Below are 27500 nucleotides of genomic sequence, written 5' to 3'. Positions count from 1 at the left end.
ATGCAGGTGGAGAGATAGAGACAGATAGAGAGAGAGGGAGAGATCGCTCTCTCTCTCTCTCTCTCTCTCTCTCTCTCTCTCTCTCTCTCTCTCTCTCTCTCTCTCTCTCTCTCTCTCACACACACACAGCATGTTGTTGTCAACTCACATAAGCAGGGACGGACTGGGGAAATAATTTAGGCTGTGAAATATAGCCCCAGTCAGGCCACTCTTAAGCAGGGGGTCTGGGGGTCCCCCAGCAGGATTTTCTTTTGTTACAAAGACTTTATTTCCTGCATTCTGGTGCAGGAATTTTTGAAATGTTACCCTTTAAATGCCAGAGTTTGTGATGGGCATCACAAATTATTGTAAACAAAACACAAAAAGTTAAATATTTTCAATATATCAAATGCAAAGTCGATTTTTCTGGCGGGGATTATTACAGGCTAGCATGTGTCAATGATTAGATGTAATGTCAGATTCAACAACAACTATTTTCAGAAAAGTGGGACTATTTCATTTTTTATCTGACATTACAAATTATTTTCTTTTTAAGTACCACCAGCAGGGGGCCCAAGTACCACCGGTGGTACGCGTACCACAGGTTGAGAACCACTGCAGTAGGGAGTAGTTGGCCTGCTCTGCCTCCCTACAATTAACGTATTGGGAATGGGAAGTCGGTGCCTGGTTCCAGGCGTTTCAACGCTGTCTTGGGGACCGGCACGTCCTGGTCTGGCCGAACAGCATAACAGCGTTTATGTGGTCAGACAGGAGGGAGTACGTCTCTGCCAGGCGGCAGTCGAGCTCTGCTCTTGCTAAGGAATCTACCAGCTTGAGGGCCCTCTACATTTCCAGGTGGAAATGACGGGGCAGATCGAACGTCACAGGGGGATTTCCCACCCAGTGGTCACGCGGCATACCGGACGAGTGTGAACATTTTTTCTGATGGCCGTAAAGGGGACCTCAGTGGGTACATTTATCGGGTCTACGCGCCTTGCTCCACCCATTAGTCCAATAGGCGAGCAAGACGCGTAGCCAGTAACGAAATCTAACAAAGGTTTTCCTATAACCCTAGTTATATGATTACTGGCAAGCGTCTTGCTTTGCGGCCCTGACGACCCCTGACTGTTTTTCAAATGAAATTCAGACTCGGAAGGAGGAGCACAGCCACGCCACAGGGTTATATAAGTAGCCAGAAGTGGGCGTGGCTGGATAGATGTAAGGTGCATGAGAAATACTTTCAATGTATACAATAGGTATAAACGAGCTGTTCAATAGGCGAGCAAGCCGCTTGCCAGTAATCATATAACTAGGGTTATAGGATAACCTTCGTTTTATTTTTTAAGGCTCTCTCTCACTGCTATGAAAATGCATCAAACAAGCCGGCACGTTTTCTTTTCCTATTGTTATTTCTCCTCCTCCTTCTTCCTCTGTCTCTGTTTGCTTTGTAGCCCAGGGGGATGTTTTAGTGTATTTTGTAACATGGCAATTAGTGAGTTTATAATGGAAGATAATGGAACCGACATCAAGCAGAAATATGATCCAGTGTCTCCCCTCATTTGCAGTAGACACCTTGGTGGTAGAAATATCTGGCGGATGGTGAGACAGTTAATGACCTTTCCTTTGGAAGGGTATAATTGGATTTAGAAAACAGTTACTATTTGATACGAGGGCATTGTGTCTCTACATTGACTACTCCGTGTGGCACTTTAAGTGCTGAATTCTAAAGTAGGTTTAGGGAAGTCTGACTGTCTCTGAAAGGTATTGACCAGTCTAGCTGGTAAAGCCCCACTCTGTGATTTTGTAAATGCATGGTATATTCACATTCTTAAAGACTGTTGATCTGTAAATGGAAATGAAGCTTTTAGGAACTTTCTTAACCCATTGTAGATTGGAATGTAGATCTGTTTTTACTTTTTACTGACACAAAACACAGCAAATACCATTTAAAATCTCATAATTACCTGTTGTCTAGTTAGTAAACTAGACAATGACAACATTCTTATTCCTGGTGGTGGGGCCACCCATTTTGTACATGTTCGGAACTTCGGATCACTGATTGGGCCTTTTAAAAGTGCTGGAATCGAAAAGGAGTTTGAGCTGAGAAGTAACTCTGTCTTTTCTCTGAGGTGATCGCCCAGCCTGGCAACCACATGAGTTATTTTGCTGTTAAAATATGCATGCACTGTAGTACAGTAACAGTGAATCAGCTCAATCCTGTCTCACTGGGGGGGGGGACAGACACTGTCTGCCCGAAGGGGCGTGGCTCCTCCATTAAATAAGATAAGTTAAGAGATGGATCTTTTATTAATCTTTGTGGGAACATTCAGGTGTCCTAGCAACACAGGAGAGGGAGAGGAGAGGTATAGGTAGGATACTAAGAATAATATATAGTAAGAAAGAAAATATCTACGTATGTATACTGTATCAGTAATGCATTATGCACGTATGTACAGCCCATCCTGGTATAATATACAGACTCAACCCCAGATACAAATAGATATATAGGTAACCTATAAGTCTACCTGTCCAAATATACAATATTCCATACTAAATCTTAGTCTATCCTGGTATAAATAAACAGATTAAACAGATTATCAATACATATAAATGTGTACAAATGTGATGAAAGATGTGACTAAATGAATGTATGATATGTGAGTCTGTGCAGGGTTCAGTAGTTAGAAGTCTTATCAGTTCTAACGCCGTCGTCCACTGTTCTAGCTATAGACACAAACTAACAGTGAACTGGCTACAGAAAGCTATGGGAAGCAATTCTTCTGTACATAAAACAATGCACTTACAATCACTTAGACAGAGAGCTACGTACAGTAGCAAGTTAGGCATCAACACAAGGTTACAGGGTTGCAATGTGACAGTGAACTACAGTAAGATCTAGTGTTGTCACGATACTGGAATTTCGACTTCGATACGATACCTTGAAAAGTATCGATACTTCGATACCATTTCGATACCAAAAAGAAAAAAAAAATATATATATATATTATATATATAATTATTTATATAATTATTATAATTATTATAATTATATAATAATTTTTTAAAACAAATTTAGCTTTTGTTGCTGGTTGATTCTCCTCAGCTTCTCTCTGGTACTATAAGAGAAGATAAATATAACACTTTTAAAACCCTTTGTTTATCTTTAGATCAGAGAGAGAGAGAGAGAGAGAGAGAGAGAGAGAGAGAGAGAGAGAGAGAGAGAGAGAGAGAGAGAGAGAGAGAGAGAGAGAGAGAGAGAGAGAGAGAGAGAGAGAGAGAGAGAGAGAGAGAGAGAGAGAGAGAAAGAGAGAGTGGCTGCTGGAGATTTGAGGTCTACTGAGCGCACCTTTCTAGTTATGACCCGAAAACAAGGGTACTTGAGAGAGAGAGAGAGGGAGATTTCTCCGGAGCTATGCTCGGAGCATTTATTAACGTTACATTTTCAACAACATTGCTGCTAATTGGACACTTCATGGAGGCGGGGTAATGTTGTGTCGAGTTCATGCGTGTATTCGTGTAGGATGGGCTCCGCTCGACCTAATGTTGGAAACAGGGTAGTTGTGTCGAGTTCATGCGTGTACTGGTGTAGTGTGGGTGGGCTCGGCTTGACGTTACTCCGTTTCCATGAAGTAATTATAAATGTGGCCAGCTAGCTAGCATAAGCTAACGGAGGAACGACAGCTAACGTTAGCTAATAATAGCTTTGTTTACTAACTGAAGACAGGGCTCCCAGCTGTGAGGGGGAGGAGGCTGCAGCAGCTTGTGTCTGTTGCCGGTCTATGAGGAGGAGGAGGAGGCGGAAGGGCAAGCGTGCTCTGGCAGCGCGTCTGTCTGTCAACAACTTGCGGGAGCAAGCCAGCTGGTATCGGTACTGCAGAAAGTATCGATACTTCGGGAAATGAGTATCGAAACCATTTTAAATATTCAGTATCGATATGTATCGATATTTCGATATTTTTGACAACACTAGTAAGATCAGTAAACCTTTGCATACACTGACGCTATACAGATGTACCACTTGAATATTGTAGTGATTAATAATTTAATAGTATTCCTGTGGGGTTTTTCATGGACTATAAATTAACCACATACTGTAAATACTGTATTGGTTTATAGTATTCCTGTATTGTTGTTTTTTCATATACACACTATACACTACAATACTGTAGTGATTTGCCATAGCATTTCTGTTGTGGTTCATACCATAGAAACACTACATAGGCCACTGTATATGGTTATGTCTATGGTGATTTTATAATAATAACTGGACTATGGAGAAGTCTTTATTCGGCATGCAGGCAGACACACATGCGATGGGCGGCACACACACAGGAACACACACACATGCAATTAGTTGGGTCGCCGATGTGATTGAGTCTCTGCACTTGACCCATCCCGTCATCCTTCCCCCCAAGGGCAGCCGGGAGCAGATAGGGGCGTCGGCGAGGGGCCACGCGCCGGGGACCAATCCAAGTGCTCCTGTCTGTCTTCGTCAGCGATCTGTTGTGCATGTTTTTCCATTGGGTTTCTCTTATCGGGGGGGGGGGGGGACCCTTCCGAGCACGGGGAGAACATGCAAACTCCACACAGAAAGGCCTGGGAGATACCCCACCTGGGTACCTGGCAACGTGGAAACCTGGTCCCCAAGCGGGAATCGAACCCTGGACCTTATAGTGAGGCGACAGTGTTAACCACTACACCACCGTGCTTATTGATTTCTATAGTAAAAAGAAAAACAACAACACAGGAATGCTTTCGTTTTACTACAGCTCAATGGGTTTCATTGGCCACAGTAATACTTGATGCAATCTGTCTAAAAGAAATTGAGCTACGAGTCGCTGTGAGTATCATGATACAGACAGTACATAGACGGAGACGAGACCTTTTCAACAGTGACAGGTGGTGTGTAAAGACTGCACAGCAACATAGCTTCCCATAATTCCTGTAATTTTAATTAGAGTAACACGACGCTTACTATGTTATGTTGTTCTTATTATCCTACCTATACCTCTCCTCTGCCTCTCTCTCTGTGTTGCTATGACACCCGCATTTCCCCACAGGGATTAATAAAAGATCCAACTTATCTTAACTTATCGGAGGAGTCACGACCCTGCAAGACAGGATTGAGCTGATTCACTGTTATTGTACTACAGTGCATGCATATTTTAGAGATTTTAGCGGGCACAGGTGTTCCATTCACGCCAATTAGAGATGTAGAGGTTTTGACCCAATGTGGTTATTATTTTTCTTGACCATAGACATCACGGTAAATATTGGACCTTCTCTCACAATTGGAGAAAATGTTCTGAACATTTTGACACAGAAATTAAACGTTCTAGATCCAGGGAAAAACACATTTGTTTGAGACCTGTCCTGCAATCTGACAGCGCTAACGACGGCACTTGTGTAAAAGGCCCGCCCCAATTAGGAGACAAGGAACTGTTCCGTTTTCATCCCATTGGCGCAGCTTTTAACGCGAACATCCTCCTTTTATTAGAGTATCTTTGGTTTAGACTAATAGACAGTGGTGTGGTGCTATTTTTGGAAGTGGAGGAGGAGCGCACCTACTATCTGACTGATTACAGAGTGCAGACAGAGACCATTTAATGACCATTTGGAAGAAGTGGGGGAGCTGTACATCCCTTGCTAATAGATTCAATTCATTAGTCCTCATTCATTCCCATTATGGCTTCACTGGCCTTAAAACTAAACGATAGGTTGATGCGGTTTATCTGTCACAGACATATTTTCTAATGACCGAATAAAATCCTAGCTGTTCAATTGTTTAGTATGGGACGGCCACAAAGCCTGGTGAGAGCTGTGTAAATATAAAACCCTTTCCTCCTCAAACCGTTGTGATGAAAATCTAAACATGTAAATATTGTCAAGAGTCTTCGGTCCTCCCGGCTCGAGTAATGTGTGATGTTCAACGACGTGTTTTTAGAATCCAATCTGTCAACAGCTGATGAAGTGAGCTCTTCTTTGGCTGTCAAAAACAATGCACAGGAAATGGGTTGAGATCCGGTGTGGATACTTGAGGAGGACGATTCGGAGAGCTATAGCAAAGTCACATCACAGAGCCAGGGTTCTTTGCGAATGGAAATGTTATGTTAATAGATAATTTTTTTCCTACAGAATGTAAGCTTCTAGATTAATCCAGCGCCTCATATGCAGACTGCACCCTGCCTCTTGACCTACTTTACTGGATCACAGTCTAAATCTTCCTTTGTGGTTACATACAAAACATAAATCCACTACTACAGTATGTTTGATGAATCTATATTTTCTAATTTGCTTGTTAATTTGCTGATACAGAGAAATATACTTGTATCCTATATTCTGTAGTGTTTGCTCTGTGATGGTTGGATACCAATCAGGGTCGGGCGATAATTGGTATTGATAATTTATTGTCTTTCAACAGGATTGTATTGTGATGAAATCATGATATTGAGATATCTGAACTGATAATAACAAGCATGTATTAACCCTTTATTAATATTTTTGGGAATGTCGTTTTCATTTCACTTTAGGTTACCAATGTAATGATGAATTGATGACATCATCAACTGGATAACATAACCTGTGATTTCACACACATGAGCAGATATGATGTAGAAAAAGTCCTTGTGATTATCGTGATATTGATTTCTACCATATCGCCCCAACCCTAATGCCAATATGTACAGAGAACAGATACAGACCACTCGCTTAAAACTCCTGGAGAGGTGTTTTTGGTCAACAGCTAAGCTAGCTGGTCTGTATCCAGTTCCATTAGTTTGTGCTAAGCTAGGCTAGCTTGCAGCCGGATAGCTTCCTACTGAACGCACAGGGAGGACATTCGTATCTATGTTCTTATCTGACTCTGGAGAAGAAGACGGTAAGCACATTTCCGATAATGTTTGTGTGTTCCTTTGTTAAGCCTTAAGGTCCCCCTTTATCATAAATCAATCAATAGAGACCGTATTAGATCCCCAATTATCATATCATGGGGTATCATTGGAAAGCCACACTCATTGGCTACAACCCTGTGCAAAGATTTTCGGGATCGCCAAATGATTGACGGAGCTAGAGCCCCGGGAGTTGGGGGTGGTAATGTGTACTTTTGCGTGCTTTGGGGCACGCCTCACATATCGGCATGTAACTCGAGAACCGCTGAACGGACTTTGTCACCTGAAAGGGCAATCGACAGGCAACAAATAGGGCTTTAATTATATCTATATATTGTATTAAAAGAAATGCACACCCGAGCCACTAGAGGTCGGCAAAGAATCGTCCACATGTGGGCCCTTGGATGTTAAGAGGTCAATGTTTTTAAATATTTTTTTTGTAGCCAAGAGTAAAGACCATAACCCTATCAAAAACAGTAGTCAAAGTGTATATTTTCATTTGTACCAATGTTTTATACGATTGATCGGAAATACAAATTTATCGGAAAATGCTAATTATAAATGACTAAATGCAGATTCAACCCTGCCATTGGAAAGAGGAGCATTTTCCCTATCCATAGATGTATGATTTGGCCATAATAAGGTCAAGGTCAAGTTCAAGGTCAAATATGAATTTATATTCAATTATCATTCATTACTGTATCTACAACTCCTTCTGTTTAATCATCTTCCTGCGGTTCATTTGCTTAGATTTCTTGTACACATGATCTCAATAAGGTGGTGAATGAGCTCAGTGAGCATTTTCTCCTACCCATATACATTTTTGATCAAAGATGCAAAAATCATAAATCATTATTTATATTCTCCTTTTCTTCATTACAATTTACTCAGCCTAGTAACAGACACAATATTTCTGACACTGGAAATACATACCCCCAGGTCCCTAGATGTTCCTAGATACAAAGACACGTTTATTTTGTACATTATCTAACGTTAACACAAACCTAAACTAACGTTACAACTAACCTAAAGTTAGTTTAGGTTTGTGTTAACGCTAGATAATGTACAAAATAAACGTTTTCCGCTGCTATAAACGTCGCACTTTTATTTTGACAACCCCAGAAAGGAAGTCATTATATTATGCTTTGCGATCCTGGTCTGTGTTAGCTCCGGTTAGCTCAGAGCGTCCGGTATATAACAATACCAGCCATTGGATTACTGTTTTCTAAATTGGGGAGGCTTTTAATCGTCAAGGTAAGAGGATTTCAAGTCATGGTATCCATAAACTTCAATCGGTTTGGATCTTTTGAATGAATGAGAATGTAAACACACACAGCGTCACGTTGAAATCACTGGCTGCGCTCATAGAGTAGTGGTTGGTCAAAAAAATTGTTCAGAGTATATTTGCTTATAAAACGTAATTGTCTAATTCAATTATTTTTTATTTCTCCACGTGGTGAATACACAGGTCACAACATGTTTACATGAACGTTTTGGAGTTGTATTTGGAGTGTATTCTGCAATCTGTTAATACACTTTTCAATCAATCAATCAAACTATACACTGTAAGGCACTGTAAGGCTACGGATCTGCCTCACTTCCAGTGATGAAGCTAAGCTATGCTAACGGAGCGTCTATTCCCAAAGCTAAATGCACGCACAGAGACCAAAAAGGTATGTATCTTCTTGTCTAACTCCAGGGAAGATGTTAAATAAGCTAATTTCCCAAAATGTTGGAGTTCCCCTTTAAGGAGTTTAAGATATAGTAGGCAGGCCCGGACTGGCCATCGGGAGCACCGGGAGTTTTCCCGGTGGCCTGGCCTGCGCAGATACATTTTTTTATATATATGTCAGGCCACTGAACTTAGAAGCAGGCCAGGCCAGTGTTTCTAGTTGCGGCAGAGCGATAGTTAGATAACCTAGGTGGGGAACAACAAGGAGATCACGGCGACAGAGGGTAACACAGTCTAAACGCACACAAGTTGGAGAACTATCTCTCTCTCTCTCTCTCTCTCTCTCTCTCTCTCTCTCTCTCTCTCTCTCTCTCTCTCTCTCTCTCTCAGTTTCAAGCATAACCTGCGCTTGAAGATGGACAGTGGGAAAAAGAGGAAGGGTGGAGCAGAGAGGGAGAGAGGAAAAAAATAAAGGCCCGTGCAGGAGATGCCGCTAAATGCGGCTACATTTATCAAATGTTTTCTTGCACTAAGGGACCACCAGGTTAGTCAGTGATAAAAAATAAACATGCTAACATAGCTAACATTATCATCATCGTTGTCTGTCAAAAGCCCAATGTTAAAGCTGCAGAGAAACTGGACAATCAATAATTTAACCCTTGTGTCTGAAAATTAAGTGTTACACTCTTACCATTAGAGGACTAAATTGTCCTCTTCAAAAACACCATAAAAATATGATATGTTGAAATAATTTTCCACTTTTCTTTTTCCATTCATACATCTTTTATTCTTCAGGCCTGATCATAACCATTTTTATTTTTAGATGTTTCGTTTTTTTTAATGTCAGATTAAAAATGAAATACTCCCACTTTTCTACAAGGGTTGTTGTTAAATCTGACATTAATTTTTTTTTTAAATCCATCAAAATCTGTGTTGTTGCTAATCATTGACACATGCTAGCCTGTAATAATCCCCTCCAGAAAAATATACTTTGCATTTGATATATTGAAAATATTTCACTTTTTGTGTTTTGTTTTTCTTCACAATAATTTGTGATTCCATCACACACACTGGCATTTAAAGGGTTACAATTATAAAATGAATTGAATATGTGGTGGTTATGATAAGGGCTGAAGTTTAATAAAAGATTAATGAAAGAAAAAGTGGAAAATTATTTTTTGAAGAAGACAATTTAGTCCCCTAATGGTAAGAGTGTAACTTAACACTTTAATCGCCATGGGTTAAATTCATAATTTACCATCCCTCGCCAGCTCTATTTGTCTATGGAGAAGTTCCCCTTCTTTGCAGGGCTATACCTTTTTAAATTCTATTGCTAAACTGCCATTATTATGGCCCATTCAATGTCCTATATGTATTGTTCAGGGTGTAGCAACGTTAAACTTTTTCATTCACATATTACTAAAATATGGTCTAAAGTATAAGTATGTTTTTATCATTTTCTGCAGCTTTCTTCAGAACGTGATTTATAGCCCCAAATGCATTATATTGATGATCAAATACAGTTTGGTAGGAATCTGTGCGAGATAAAAAATTTCAACTGCACGTACTTCTAGAAGTTTCTACGCATCATCTGATGTTGACCGGATGGGCGGGGGATCGTTTATAATTCCGTGGGCAGCGTTAGATGATTCATCCAGAGTGGGTCATATGTTCATCAGATCAGTTAGTATAGAAAACGTTAGAAAATAACGCTGAATCTTACCGTGGCTTCCTTGCGCCGCTGGCAGATGAGCGTGGAACAGATTTTTTTCTATTATGGGATGTAGAAATGCCCGATCCATTTCCAGGTTGTATTTAAGCATTACATCACGCGCAGGAGTGGTTTGTGACCAATAAACCATGCCTAGGGGTGGTCGTTAGGCCCGAGGCGCAGCCGAGGGTCGTTAGACCCCCCTAGGCATGGTTTATTGGTCACAAATCACGACTACAAGTGGTGTAAAGCTTTTATACAACTGCCAGATTCATCCAACCTTATTTCTATACAATAAACACACATTAATCGAAGATTTATTGAAAAAACCATCCGCCAGAAAAAGTAGTTCCCACAACTACAAAAAAGACAAGTTGCCTCCATGTGGAAGCAGCTTGAAGTGCATCCAACCAAACTAACACATCCAACTGTGTATTATTGGAATGATTGAGAGAAGTTGCCTCATGTGGAAGCAGCTTGAAGTGCATCCAACCAACTAACACATCCAACTGTGTATTATTGGAATGATTGATTGAAAATTGTATTACCAGATGCAGAATGGGTACAATACAGTACGGCTCAATACACACAATTGTTAAGGGAATGCAGACCTACTTTCCATAGAACTTCATTCTTAGATGCTTCTATATAAAGTAGGTAAAACAAATTAAAACGTTTTCTTTGCCCTATAGGAAAAAAACGTTTTCTTCGCCCTATTTTTTTATTTATTTCTTTTAGCCTAAACTTAACCAGTTGGAAACCAGGGGTACAGTAATAAAATTAGCAATCAACCAATCAATCAATTCAATAGACCATGCTCACTTAAAACAGCGCTGCTTCTCTCTCAGTCTGACTCCCCCGCTGTTGCAGACAGGAGTGTGTGTGTGTGCGTGTGTGTGTGTGTGTGTCACAGTGTGTGTGTGTGTGTGCGTGCGTGTGTGTGTGTATGTGTGTGTGTGTGTGTGTATGTGTGTGTGTGTGTTTGTGGGTACGCCAGCGTCGGACAGTGTGAGAGAGAACGCTGCAGTCAGTAGAAAGTAGGAAGGAAGACATTTAAATCAATCAATTAATCAATCAATCAATCCGCGATTTTTCTTTTGTTCTAGATTGACTCAAGACCCATCAGTTACATCATCCAACATTGTTTAAAGGACTAACACATTCCCCTTGACAGAATCGCTTCATATTTAGTCGTTATGGTGCTTTCAACATAACCATTTGTTGTCCGCGATCTTGTTTTCTCCCGGAGTGAGCCGGGGAGTGATATGTGATTCGGTTGTGGGCGGGTCCTGAGCCCAGGACCGTGGATTGTTGCCAATAAAGACGTGTAAATGGCCAATCAGAATCGAGAAATTTGCATGCCGTTGTATAAAATAGTATATACGTCCAAATAACGTTGTTTATTGAGTTAGGGCGAGCGATCTATTATCCAGTGTTTCAAGATGGAGTCGCGGGAGCTATAGCGAGTGGCCGGACCACATATGGATGAGTACTACCGGTTCAAAGGTTAATATCCGGTTGGCGATCTGCCGACCGGCCACCAGATGGCGCTCTTGAACCGCTAGAGAGTTGAGAGGAGATCACCAGTGTGTCTCAGGGCTAAAAGATTACACACCTTTGCCACATATATTGGCTACAAACATAACCACTACAAAGTTATCAAAAAATAAGAATCTCAAAGGACAAGTTTGTCTTTATCAGACACAAGGTGTCCCTCCTACACCTCCCAGGCCCAGTCTGAAAATTCCTGAACGTGAACTTCATCGGTTTGTGATAGATTATTAGTTACTGGGTATGTCAAAGTACCTCATATTTGGTACCATTTTGAAGCTAACAACTAGGGCTTTCCAATGATATAAAATATGTGTATGATTATCATCATTATTATTCTTATTTTTCTTAATATGTACAGCAAATCTTTTGAGTTTAACTTGAACTTGAACAAACAAAATCATTTTCAACCACTTTACTTACTTGGGATTAAACAAATTATGTGTATGATATTTAGCCTATGTTGTGCACAATATAGACCAGCTGACAGATTAGAAATATCATCTATTGTTCAAAGGTTATGAATGAATGAATGAATGAATGAATTAATGAATGAATTAATGAATTAATGAATTAATGAATGAATGAATGAATGAACTAACAATAAAAAATTATAATCTTCCTCCAGGATAATTTTGGTCTGGTGGCTGGCCTAAATGTTTCAGCGGAAGGCGTGTTTGCTACCGTCGGCTCGCCGGATATTCTATCCATCTCCATCTCCGGCCTCAGTTGATAAAAAAAATAAAATAAAAGATATATAGAATATGAGCCAGTAATCAATAGACTAATAACAGCAAATACTAGGGATGCTCGATATTGGCTTTTTTACCGATACTGATATACCAATATTTTCCAACTCTTAATTTCCGATACCGATATCAACCGATATCAACCGATACCGATATATGCAGAGTTCCCCCCCCCCCCAAAAAAACGGAATAATTTCAGGTAATTAACATTACATATCTCTTGTCGTGTAATTAACACAACATTATGCATACTTTGACAATAAATAAAATAATAATTTGTTCTTACTTGCTTGCCTGGGTAAATAAAGGTTAAATAAATGTAAAAAATTAAAATTAAAAAATATTTTTTATTTATTTTTGAAAACCGATACCGATATTTTCCGATATCACATTTGTATGCCAATATCGGCCGATAATATCGGACATCCCTAGCAAATACACTTTTTAGAAAAATATCGCTACGCTCCGGCAATTGATGGATCCGAGCACCTGCACGAACACCGGGGATGAGCGCTGTTTTCCGGGGTATTTTTTCCCAAGCCTCGTGGCTCATTGAAATGATTGCTGGAGCGAAACAGATTCACCAAAATGTCAGCAAAAACATTTCACAAACACTAGAAACTGTCGGAAACTGAACGAATGCTATAATATGTCCAACAACTGCATATAATTTATTAAAAACACTACTTACGCGGTCGTTTCAAAATGCACGCTAAGCTCTTTGTTCCTGGGAAGAATTCAGATTCTTCACCACTCCCTCTCTCAGTCTCTCCAAATCAACAGTGACTTTCCGACCAATCCCATGCAGCCGTCTTTGATTTGATTTATTCGTCCCTCCGACGAAAAATTAAGGTATAGGAGCCTAATCTGCATTACAACTGCGCCTGTCCAGTGCCCCTGCTGCAAGTCAGAGGAGGAGAGTTAAGTTGTTGTTATAATTTCCTCAAAAACATCTAGTCTTGTTAAGTGATCAATATTATTTGACAATTTATGCTTTTTGTTGAACATTTCAGTCAGTGAGCTCATACTTTGAGCTCATAATTTTATAGCTAAGCCCACCTTCACCCAGCAGCTGTCCATCCCTCCTGACTCCTGCAGCAGTACCTCCAGCTAAGCTACACTTACTCTAGTTTGACACCCGAACACTTATTATTATTATTATTATTATTATTATTTAATAAATATTGGTTAAACGTTAGTCCTTGTGTCGTCTCCCTCCTTAATGATATGTACCTTTGGTTTTATTTGAGGTTCATAACAGTACATTGTACTAAGCAGTTGTTGGCTCATTAGTTTGTGATTCACATGCACTCAAATTCACCAGAATGCAGGAAATTAAGCCTTTGTAACATAAAATTACTTAAAGGCCTAATCCATTTTTAATCAGAGCCTCCAGACTAATTCCTTCCCCAAAAATCTGGAAAGCAGCCTATGTTCTCCCTTTATTGAAGATTGGAGGACCCTTCAAACTTATATAACTACTGCCCTATTTCCAAACGTCCTATACCCTTGCTCTCAATTATAACAATTCTTGGCTGACATCAATATTTTAAGTGAAAATCAGTCTGGCTTTAGATCAGGTCATAGTACCATAACAGCAGCTATGTTGGTAACAAATTATATATTATGTATTATAATATTATCAATGCCTTGGACAGAAAGCAGCACTGTGCTGCCCTGTTTGTTGATCTGTCCAAGGCATTTCATTCTGTCAACCATAAGATGCTATTGGGCATACTCAGTGATGTCAGTATGGGTGACAAGGCTATGTGTGTTCAGGAACTAGTTTGCAGATAAATTACACTGTATACTATACACAGTATACAGATGGTCACAAAGCAAGCTGCATGGAGATCACTAAGGGAGTTAAATTTGAGCCCCTGTCTTACTTTCTATTTTTTTTAAACAACATTGGAAAGAATGCTTAGTTACAGCTATCTCTATGCACATTAACTGCATCTTTATGCAAATTATACCATAGTCTAATTAGTTGCCTATAGTTATCTGACTCTGGCTGTTAGTGAGCTCCAGATTGCCTGTCCAGAGCTGCAGATATCATTTGGTTCTTAATGCTATAAGAAAACCAAATTCATGATATTTTACAGAACTATGTCCCAGAACTTTGGCGAGAATGTTGGCATTCATACTTCAGGAGGGGACTAAATTTAGTATCATCCTACAATTACTTGGGTATTTGGGTTCTTTTAGAGTGCATATTGAGAACTTAGTGAAGAAACTGAAGGTTAGGCTGCGTTTTTATTATCGAAATAGGACCTGTCTTAATTTAGCAGTTAGGAAAACACTAGTACAGGCTACTTTCTTAAGTGTTCTAGACTATGGGGACATCATTTACATGCATGCTCCTCTCCTCTACCTCGCTGTCTAGACTCTGTGTATCACATGACTATGTTTTATATCCAACTCATTGTCCCATATACGTCACTGTGTACTTTATGATTTGGTTTCCTGGTCTTCATTAAGCCTAAGGAGACAGTTGCATTGGTATATTTCTATTACAAATACCCTGCATATCTGTGTAAACTCCTATCATTCACCACCAGGCAGCTTGTAATGTTCGCTTCACTAGATGGCTGCTCTACCAGGTACCCAGGATTTGCTCAGATCTTGGCTCTCCTATTTTGCACCCTGGTCATGAAATAACCTTCAGAACACATTACAGCTTAATGATTTTGTCTCCCTGGGAGAGTTCTGGTAAAAACTGTGTAACTGAAGAGCGTAATTGCAATTCGTAAGCTGGATTTTGTATTATGTATCTGTTGGCCCATGTCTGTTTTTAACGTGCTCTATTTTTTATTTATTTATTTTTTATTGTCCTATGTCTGTTTTTAACATGCTCTATTTTATAATGTATTACCTTTGCAATGATGTGCTATCTTGGCCAGGTCTCCCTCGAAAAATGTATTTTAATCTCAAGGGATTTCCTGGTTAATTAATAGTTAAATAAAATGAAATAAAAAAAAATCTAAACATTTCTAAACATAAACAAATGGTGAGCCCCACCACCCAAAATAGGAATGGAGACTTGATTGATTGATTGATTGAAAACTTTATTAACAGATTGCAGAATGGGTACAATACAGTACAGCTCAATACACACAATTGTTAAGGGGATGCAGACCAGAGAAAGACTTTCGTCTTGTTTCCATCAGGGTCCCCCATTTTCAATTCATCAGGACATATATGACATACATGACATACAGATAGTCAGTACTGCTACATCTATACATTTATGACATACCAGATTTGCAAATACAGTACTGTTTGTGATACAGAAGGAGTCAAGAAAAGGGAGTATATACATTTGACGTAGAAACTGTACATTGGAGGAGGTTGGGTGGGGGGGGTTGGGTACACTGGGATATTGACAACCATACTGGGTAATTTACATTGGAGGTGGTTGGGGGGGGGGGGCACACTGTATAAACAAGCAAAACTGTACATTGAGGGGGGGGGAGACTCTGTACAAACAAACAAAATTGTACATTGGACTATTGACAAAACCATACTAGGTAAATGACTGTACATTGGAGGGGGTTGGGTTAGGATATTTACAGGGGCCAGTGTTGAATTGCAGTCTCCCGTAGGTGTCTCTTGAGAGAGGTTTTGAAAGTGGGTAGTGATCCACATTCCTTTACAGCTTTGGGTAGGGCGTTCCACATTGATGTGGCATAATTGCGAAACGTGTTTAGTCCCTTATTTGAGCCGAATCTGGGTTTAACATGATTTGTGGAGCTCCCTCTGGTGTTGTGATCGTGGTATTCACTGACCTTTGGGAAGTATTTTGCCATGTACATGGGTACCTTGGTCGTGTAGTGTATCTTGTAGACCAGGCCCATTGCAAGTTGCTGTACTCTGTCATCTACTCTAAGCCATCCTAGGTTGTCAAAGTGGGCAGGGGTGAGGTGGGTTCTAGGAGTAAGGTCAAGCAGTAGTCTGACCAGTTTGTTTTGAGATGTTTGTAATTTTGTTTTTAGCGCCTTTGAGGTGCTTTGGTACCATGAGGTGCAAGCATAGTCGTAGTACCCCTGAATGAGTGCTCCTGCCAGAGTCTTCAGGGTATTCTTGTTTACCAGAGAGGAGATCCGGTACAAAAATCGAGTTCGTTGGTTGACTTTTTTTATTACATTGGATGCCATTTTGTCACAGGAGAGATTAGCCTCTAGGATGGAACCCAGGTAGGTAATTTCATCTTTCCTTGTGACAATATTGTCACCCACTGTAACTGAGAAGCCGTCGGTCTTGCTGAGTTTGTTATTTGAACCGAAGAGAATGGACTCTGTTTTGCCCATGTGTAATGATAGTTTGTTATCAGCGAGCCATATGCAGATTCTGCCTAGTTCCGAGCTGAGGGTTTTTTCAACCTGTAACTTGTTCTTGTCAGAGACCAGCAGGGCTGAGTCGTCCGCAAACAGGAACAAGTTGCAGTCACAAGCTGACGACATGTCATTTGCATAAATTAGGAACAGTAGCGGTCCTAGTATGCTTCCTTGTGGAACACCACAGCTCACTGTGAGAGGGGGGGATAGGGTACCGTTTACCTCCACCATCTGTTCCCTCCCCTCAAGGTAGGATTGCATCCAGCTCACTGATAGACTATCAAAACCAATTGCTTTTAGCTTGTCAATCAGAATGGAGTGATTGACCGTGTCAAAGGCCTTTTGTAGGTCCAGCATGACCATGCCGCAGTATTTGCCTGCGTCCACCTCTTGTTTGATGTGGTCATTCAAATAGAGAAGGCATGTGTCAGTGGAGTGGGATGTTCTGAAGCCAGATTGGAATTCGTAGATTAGATTTTTTTCCGCTAGGTACTTTTCGACCTGTTCGTAGACTATTTTTTCCATGACTTTCGAGATGGAGGTGAGAATAGAAACAGGGCGGTAGTTGCCTGGGTCTAATTTGCTGCCCTTTTTGTGCAGAGGGGTCACCCTCGCAATTTTGAAGTCCTTGGGGACGTGTCCCTGTTTTATGGAGAGGTTTATTATGTGTGTGATGATTGGGGTGATGGCGGCTGCTGAGTCTCTGAGGAATTTGGAGGGGATGTTGTCATGGCCAGTGGCCTTGTTAGGTTGGAGGGCGCTCAGTTTATTGAGTACCTCATCTGTTGTTACCATTTCCAGCTTGAAGTCGTCCTTGCGGACCCCTAGGTTTTTGTAGTAAGCTACTATGTGTTCTACCCCATAAAGCCCTGAGTGGGAGGGTAGTTTGTTTACCAGTGTTGTGGCTATGTTTGTGAAGAAAATGTTTAAGTAATTGGCTACATCCAGCTTGTCTGTGATGAGCGTGTTGTCCGTTTTTATGTTTATGTTTGAGAATCTGGTTTTAAGTTTTTTACTGCATCCTAGTTGATTATTGAGTAATTTCCAAAGTTCACGTGGTTTGTTTTTGTTTTCCTCAGTTTTGTCATTGATATTTAGATTTTCTAGTTAATTGAGTTCTTGATAACACAGAACAAGACAATGGGTAAATATGAGTAAACATTTTTTTTTGCTGTATCTTGTGGCCGTAAAGGGTTTGTTTACGTTGGCAATGTTTGTAGAATGTATGCAAATATACCCCACATATGGATCAAAACAACTTCCAGATTGGAGCTTACAGCACTTACCTCAGAGAGGAATGATTTAATTATGAAATAGTTGACTTCACCTCTTTAATCTTCTCTGACCTAGTTTCCATGTCTCATGAGATACCCATGAGAGAATGGCACAGACAATTTATTTGGTATTATACAACATTTAGCTCCAAACATGCATTGTGATTGGATGAGAGACATTCCACGAGTGCTTATATATAACCGCAGTGGAGGAACTTTTGCCAAACATCGCTTTAGCAATGGGGAACTAATTGTTGGTGGGTGACCAAAATAAAGCTTTGTATGACCTTGCATTTGAAAGGATTTTGTAAAAAAAAAAAAAAACATTGTGCTCATGCGTGGTATGGTGATCTACGGAACTCTGCCTACAGCCTCATTCCTACAGCCATAGCACTCCACACACAGTCGTCTAAAAGTTCTGTTCTGTCGTCTAAAAGCTGAATCAAAAGTCCTACCTCATCGTTCGCTTGTTTTCTGTGCTCTCGTAATGTTTACATCCAATCCCTATTAACACATTGAGTGCCAGCAGGGGGCGCACGATTTATCGCTTGAATGCCAGCCTTTTGAGACTGATTTTCCGATATTTCATGATTTTCGCGGAGCTATTTCTATATTCTATATTATGGCTATGTGTCTAATACGCCCGTCGCTTATCAATGACTTGCTTGCAGTCAACATGTACGAAGCGGATTGTTTTTTCATCAATACATTTCCGTTTTATACCGTTTTGAAAAACGGAAGTGAATGATTCCGTGATAATAGCTCTTTACTGGAATACACACAACACGTTGTCAGTTTCCGGCTGATTTATGAATAATTTTCAAATAAACGCTAGATTATCGATAGTATATACGTGTGTACTTGTGCACGCTAGAGAACCGGGCTGAAAAATCGATTATCTATGACCTGGTCAGTGCTAACGTCATACACGCACATACACACATAGGGGACACGTTGAGATACTGTATATGTGAAAAATACATCTGATTACCCCAAGACTGGTAAAATAGAGTCCTTTTTTTAATCCACTTTTTCTACAATTTTTCTATTTTTCTCCCATCCCAATTCCACTGTGCCAATTCTCCCCTTCCCTGTCTTGAACGTTGCTCGCATATGCCCCCCACTGGCCGGTTGTAGGGAGGATAGAAGCCTTGCATCACGTGTCCCCTCCGATACACGAGGAGGCAGCCTGTCACATCTTTTCACCTGCCAGCACGGACTCTCATTGGCGAGGTGTAACGTGTGGGAGGCTCACACTACCCCCGCCATTTCCTGTCTCTGCTGTGCAGGCGTCCCCAACCGACCTGTAGGAGTCGCTGTCCACAACGTCCAGATTACCACCCATCGACTTCCACCCGCTAACTTTGCCAATTGAGTTAGTATGACGACTGGCACAAGCCGGATTCAACGCAGACAGCCGGAGTCTAACCCGGTGTCTCTTGCGTTGGTGACGAGCGCAATGTCCGCTGCGCCACCCAGCCGCCCAGGTAAAATAGATTCCTTACCTCACATCAGATGTTCTGCAAAAAGATTATTCCAATTCCTGATCGCCATTCCAAATATCGATCGCGTTTATTGATCCAACGTTATGTACTCGAAACACATATTCTACGCTGCTCTGAGGGTCCACAATGAATGCAATTGTCTCGGGTTACATGCCTGAGAAGTAAAATGTGGATTCCGGGTTTTTTTCCCCCCATGCATTTCCATTGAGTCCAATCCAATGGGTGCATTACCATCCGGGAGACGATAGGGGGCGGTATTTTCCCTATTCAAGCTCATAGACAGTCCCAATGATAACGTTGGCTGGATTGATGAAAAATTTATGGATATTACTAATAAAAGCAATAACAATTAAATAACGAGATTTCTCATCGTTGGCACTTAACGCATGGCGGCGAACAACAAGATTTCTCGTTGTTGGCACTCAAAGTGTTAAGTTGCACTTTAGGTTGCTATGACTCTGACCTCTGATTGACAGGCCGTTTGCTTTCCCCCACTGCACACACGGGGACTGCCGCCATGGGCTATGCATGGCAAAATGTGGTCACTCTCTCACTCACGGACGATCTGGCAGGGACGTTTTGTCACGCGCAGGTAGTGCCGTGGGTCTGTGTGGTTTTTGTGCTCGTTAGAATTCAAGGGAGATTGTATATACCAGGGGTGTGCAACCTTTTTGGGCATGACATCTACTTTGCCCTTTTCCAAGAATGAAGAGATTTCCCATCGCCAGCCAAGCAGATGGAGGGAAAATTAACAACACTTTGACCGTCGGTTGTGTGATAGTAAAGGGTTAACCTTCTGTCGTGTGGCAGTGAAAGGGTTAACCTTCTGTGTATTGTCGCAGTGAAAGGGTTAACCTTCTGTGTATTGTCGCAGTGAAAGGGTTAAGTCTCATCATAGCCTGGCTAATTATAATAATTCAAATATAGAATCGGTCCATATTTTAATATTAATAATAATAATTTATTATGACACAATACAAATAAATAATGGGACCTGATGATGGTAGTACTTGCTAGGGCAGGGCGATATGGCCTAAATATGATATCACGATATTTTCTGACCTTTCGGCGATACACGATACACATCACGATGTTTTTCCTTTTTTCCCCAAACAATTCATTATGAGGCTTACCAAGACAGTATTTGAGTTTGCAAGCTAACATTAAAGACAAAAGACTAGAGATGTTCCGATACCATTTTTCCTTCCCGATCCGATGCCGATACCTAAGCTTTGGGTATCGGCCGAATCCGATACTGATCCGATACCAGTGCATACATTTAAAAAAAAAACTATATTATATAAATTATAAAAAATATATATATATATATATATATTTTTTACAGCTACAGATACTGTTTTATATATACTGTTTTTAAGTAATAACTAGAAAGTAATGGTATTTATTCAACAACAGATGATTGTATAGATTAGTATTAGTATCATTAATTGACAACTATGCTCAATGAGTTTACCCACGGAATGGTTGTTGGGACACTGGATCCGCACGGACGTTATACGTTGTTGCACTTCCTATCCAGGCTGCTCCGTTTCAGTTGCGTCATAGTAATGTGTATGTTGTGATTTTTAATGGACAATAAATATTCAACATTCTCTTTTGAGACTCCGCCTCAGACTCTTATCCTTTGGCACTAAAAGCTAAACATTGTCACCGGTATGGCTGTCAGTCATTAATTGTTGATCAGTGACGACACAGGTTAACCACGTTAACGTGAGCTAGGTTATCCAGTTAGCATGAGCTACCGGTAGATGGAAAGAATGTAACATTACTGGTGAAGAAGTGATTTACCTTGGAATACTCCTTTGCCAACTTGCTGTACTTTGCTTGCAGGTCTGCAGCCATTATTGCTGGATTATGAATAGTCCCAACTTTAGCCAAGGTAACGTTAAGCTAAAACTAGCTCTTCAGCTAATGCTAAATAACACCAGCAAGCTCCCTGTCACACTGCTCTGTCGGGACGATGGCATTTAAGAAAATATCTGCTGTTAAAATGACAAACAGCATTGACACTTTAATTCACGGTCGATTAAAAACACGTTTTTACCACCGCCTCTCTGTCTCTGCCTAGGTGTGTGCGCTTGCGTGCGTGTATGTGCGTGTAGATGACTTAATTTGGGTGAGTGTGTGTGTGACTGACTTTTTTTTCCTGCGAGAGGGAGAGGCGAGAGGGAGAGGAAAGCATTTAGCGCTGCGCTTGTAAGACTCATCTCAGCCGCGGCGGCCTCTAACGCGAGGGCAAAACATCACGATATCCACGCTACGTTTAAAAAGTGTATCGTTAATGAACTGTACCCGATATTTATATAATATCGTCATATCGCACAGCCCTAGTACTTGCTCCAGTTTCCTTATTATTAGACCCCTGTGTATTAGCACATTGCAAAAATAAATAAAATTGTGGCTACTTTGCAAGGAAACAATACACATTCTCAGTGATCAAGATGTGTATTTGACTGTGTATATTTAATACACAAAATATTGAAAAGTATTCTCTCTTATTTCAGAAGCAAAAATGATCCATTTGAATATATCAGAAAAGGTCCCTCTACTCAGCCAGTAGATCTTGAGTAATACTGTCAAAATAATAGCATAGCCAAAGAGCCCACCTGCCATACACATCTTCCAAACTGAACAAACAGAACAGTGTTGTGTTTTGTCACACACTCTTCCATGAGAGACATAAAACATAAAAAACATGTGACACACTTTGCAATTGTATGCCTAAATTATCTGTCATACTGTCAAGCCACAGATATTCCTTATGTCTTGAAGAGACCATTTGCTCCCGCAGACAATTGCACAACAGCCAACAAGACACACACACACACACACACACGCACACACACACACACACACACACACACACACACACACACACACACACACACACACACACACACACACACACACACACACACACACACACACACACACACACACACACACACACACACACACACACACACACACACACACACACACACACACACACACACACACACACACACACACACACACACACTTTTTTTGCAACCCGGGCCTTTGCTCTCTATTAACAATTTATGATTAAACCAGTTCGAATTCCTGCATAAGGCAGCAACGGTGCTTCAGAGATGGGGAGAGATGAAAGGATCCGACCAGGAGAGGGGCGAGCACCTGCACTCGTCTTGATTATTTTATATATGCAGCTTTATAGCTACTGTTATTCTCACTCAAGTAATACAGAACAAATGGGGCTTGGTATTAGGGCTGGGCGAAATAAAATCGCGATCTTGATTCATAGACCTATGCAATCTCATTTCAAAATGATGATGATTTTTTTTATTAATAAAATAAAATACAACTATTTTTATTTTCTAACTTTTTTAAATGATGACGATTCTGATTTGAGTTATTTTGTATGTTACAAGAGACTTTTAAGTTTAAGTCAAGCACTTTCAAATATGTTATGTTTAAGTTTAAGTCAAACACTTTGATATGTTATGTTGTCTGTTTAAGAAAGAGTGCAATAAATGATTTTTTTGAAAAAATAAGAATCGTGTGAGAGAATCGTGATCTCAATTCTTAGAGAGAAAAATTGTGATTCACATTTGAGCAAGAATCGCCCAGCCCTACTTGGTATTGACTCATAAAGGAAACAACATGTTGCGTATTATACAGGACGGGTGGCAACCTTCCCTCTCCTGCGAGCTCACAAACAGCCTCCTCTGTACTTTGTGCCCGAATGGAACGTCCATCGCCTCCTTCGTGTTCGATATCTTCCCGTTCTGTGTAGGTTGCTGTCCCTTGGCGTCTCATTCTATAGCCTACCCATCCTTAATTATGGCTTCACAGTCTGGTCATGTGTGCTTGTAAGGGGCTACACCTGGCTGATACCTGCAGTGCATACGAGTCCCAGGGCTATTTGTGACGCATATGTTAAGCATGCAAATGCGAAACAGGGGACCCATTGAAAGCCAGCAAAAAAAGATGGCTAGGCCAAAGAGCCACACAGGGAATACACGTTTAAACCAGCAAGCCTGAGTCTGATTGGATGACTGATGAAATTAAATGATAGATGACTTTGTCTGGGTTTTCCGGCTCGACTCGGAGGCCCTGTGCCCTTGGTAGATTGAGAACACGTGGTTTCCCCCCTCTCTCTGGTGTCGACCAAACTATTTGAATAACAATGGCATGCTTACACGCCTCCAGTGCACACTTTTTGTGTTCTACGTCACCCCCACCGCGCTCGTGGCATTCATGTGTGTCCTCGTTGGCGCATGCGGAAAGAACACATGATACACAATTTTGGCGTCTTTTCATTTACAGCACTCTATAGCAGCGGTTCGTTCTCATGACAAGAAACCCCCATAGTGATATGTAAGAGGCTATGGACCAGTTCACAAGATCTCATCTGGGAAAATATTTTGTTGTTGGATACGATTCAGTCGAGAATTCCATAACTGTCTGTAGGTGGATAGCAGGAGAGGGTGAAATAGAATAGTAATTTATATACAATGGGTGGGACGATACAAGTGACTCACGATACGATTCTGTGACAAATTTGTGATGTATTATTATATTGCAAGACATTTCATCTACGATACGTCACAATATCCGTGTAACTGAAACAAGAATTATGTATTTATTCACAGAATTGACATGGAAGCTTATCAGATTATTTAATGTGCATCACAAACTGGCCAGAAACAATGTACACAGTGTCTCTTTAATACACACAGAAACTTGATTATTATTAACTATTAATAATTATGTCCCCATACATCATCTGCAATAAACATATACATCATCTGTTTTATGTTTAACTTGTTTAAGATAAGTTGACCCCACTTTGAGAACCACTTCTCTATAGCGCCCATCTTACCAACTAGTGGTCGAAGGCTGCATTGAAGACCTTCCAAGTATAGGTTGGTCCGTCAGTCAATCTTTTTTGGTATATAAAACAATGTAACTATGAATATGTAAATGATAGAAACATGAACATCTTCCACAATGACAGATGTTGGTGTATTTTTTGTATTTTGTATTTGTTGTAGCCTATTTATTTAACACAAAGAGTTAAACAAAAGTCAAAAAAATACATAACCATATTGTGTAGGAGAAGTTTAGAAGCCTAGAGGCTTATCGAGAACGTCCCCTGTTTTGTAAAATCGAACATACAAAAATATACATATTATTTAAAAAAGACAAGTAATACATTCAAAAGATATGTGTTAATACAAATATACATACACACAGTACATACATGCATATATACTGCGTACATAATAATACATAACCACTAGGGATGTCCGATATTATCGGCCGACCGATATTATCGGCCGATATCGGCAGTAAAATGTGATATCGGAAAATATCGGTATCGGTTAAAAAAAAAAAAAACAATAACAATATTTGTTATATATATATCGAGTGAAATGATTAGTTACCTGAAATTATTCAGTTTTTTTGGGGGGGGGGGGGGAAATCCTGCATATATCGGTATCGGTTGATATCGGTTGATATCGGTTGATATCGGTATCGGAAATTAAGAGTTGGACAATATCGGAATATCGGTATCGGTAAAAAAGCCAATATCGAGCACCCCTAATAACCACCCACCCACCTGCCTACAAACCTATCCACCCACATAACCAAATGCATACCTATATGTATGACCTATTTATCTATCTACTACTTTTTGGATATGAGCATTTTTTTGTAGTTTGCTTTAAAAATAAGCAGAGATGTAGATTTCTTCAGCATAGGATCAGCTGCATTCCAAAGATTGGACCCTCTATACCTCACTGAGAACTGCCTAAGAAAAGAGAAGAGAAGAGAGAAGAGAAGTGTGAAACGCTTCACAGCAGTACTGTATGTATACGCTATAGACTCCCCAGGATGAATGATTAATAGATTCAAGCACCCATTCATTCCCATAGCAGTCTATCTGCTGAATTCTGGACTTGAATAGTTGTTTTTCTCTCGCAGTTCACAGTAAAATACAGAATGTGATTCTGCAGTGTAAATGCCCTTTGTGTATATACTGTTGTTACTCTCTCTCTCTCTCTCTCTCTCTCTCTCTCTCTCTCTCTCTCTCTCTCTCTCTCTCTCTCTCTCTCTCTCTCTCTCTCTCTGTCTCTCTCTCTGTATGCCCGGCTCTTGAAACTGAACGGGCTAAATCAGTATTAGTCGGCACAATCTACAGACCACCTTAGCAGAGTGGCTTTTATGATACACTGGATGGGTGTTTAGCTGGAGTTGAGGATGTAGAAGCAATTCTTATTGGAGACTGGAACACAGATATGCAACGAATAGATGCACCCGTCCTCAGGTCATTCAGTAGGTTTTGTGATATGCATGGCTTCAGCCAGCTAATCACCCAACCCACCCGGGTGCGTGTCTTTTACCAACCCACTTTCAGTTGTCCGCGACTCTTTTGAAGTTGGTTAAGGTTAGAGTTTGTCTTAGAGCAGGGCGATAGACCGCCAGCCCTGATTCCAAACTCTAACCTTAACCAACTTCGAAAGAGTCACCAAGCTTAACCAGTGATAGAACTACGCGTTAGCTAGCTAGCAGGCTGTTAGAGGCAGAACTAGGCATAACGCGATTGGCGCTGAGAGAAACGTCAGTGGCCAATCAGATCGCGGAACCTGAACGCGGAACTGAAAGTGGGTTGGTAAAAGACTACACGCCACCCGGGTATGTGACTCAACACAGACTACCATTGATCTCATTCTGACCTCTGACAAGTCCAAGATCATCTCCAGTAAAGGGGTTATAGCATGCGGGTTAAGCGATCATTATATGATATTCTGTACCCGCAAAAAGCTAAAACAAAAGGCCGGCTGTCACAAAACAGTCACATCTAGTGACCTCAAAACCTACTCTAGCGAGGCCTTTAACCTAGAACTGGAGAGCCTGGACTGGTCGGAAGAGCTCAGTGGTACACTGGTTGAAGAAACATGGCTTGGTTTCAAAACCAAATTCTCAACAGTACTAAACGACATGGCCCCCCTAAGAACCACCAGGGTAAAAAATCGCGCTGAGCCGTGGATGCACTCCGAAAAGTTTACCTCTATGAAAATCAGAGAAAAAAAATGCTCTGAGTTTCGTAAAAGTCAGTCAAAGCTTACCAAAAGCACGAGCAGTGAACTCCAAGCCCACGTGACTGAACTCAAACTGTAAAGAAACAGACTAAGAAATGCGGTAAATCCATGATCAAAACTGCAAAAAAGAATTTCATCAATGACAAAACTGAGGAAAACCCTGTGAACTTTGGAAATTACTCAATAATCAACTAGGCTGCAGTAAAAAACATAAAACCAGATTTTCAAACATAAACATAAAGACGGACAACACACTCATCACAGACAAGCTGGATGTGGCCAATTACTTAAAAATGTTCTTCACAAACACAGCCACAACACTGGTAAATAAACTACCCTCCCACTCAGGGCATTTTGGGGTAGAACACATCATAGCCTACTACAATAACCTAGGGTTCCGCAAAGATGATTTTGAACTAGAAATGGTACAGATGCAGCACTCAAAATTCAGATCAATTCTGCTGCTTGTGTGCTGCTTGTGTGCTGCTTGTGTGCCACTTAAGTCTAGCACTCAGGTGTTAATTTTCGGAGGCTGGTGGCTGGGTCCCAACGTGAACAAAGGGATGGTACTTAACTTAAGTGCTGCCCTCAGACCCCAAGATAATTTGTATATGGGCAGTCTGACTTGGGGTACTGCCCATATATTAGTGTTGCAATGCATGATAAGTGGAGCATTTTCCCCTATTGTTAGGTTTTAGTGAGTTTTTCCTTACCTTCGCGTGGGGT

The sequence above is a fragment of the Notolepis coatsorum genome, assembly GCF_963971535.1.
Source record: "Notolepis coatsorum genome assembly, chromosome: 8".
In the NCBI taxonomy this organism is placed as follows: domain Eukaryota; kingdom Metazoa; phylum Chordata; class Actinopteri; order Aulopiformes; family Paralepididae; genus Notolepis; species Notolepis coatsorum.
This window is presented reverse-complemented; position numbering follows the sequence as displayed.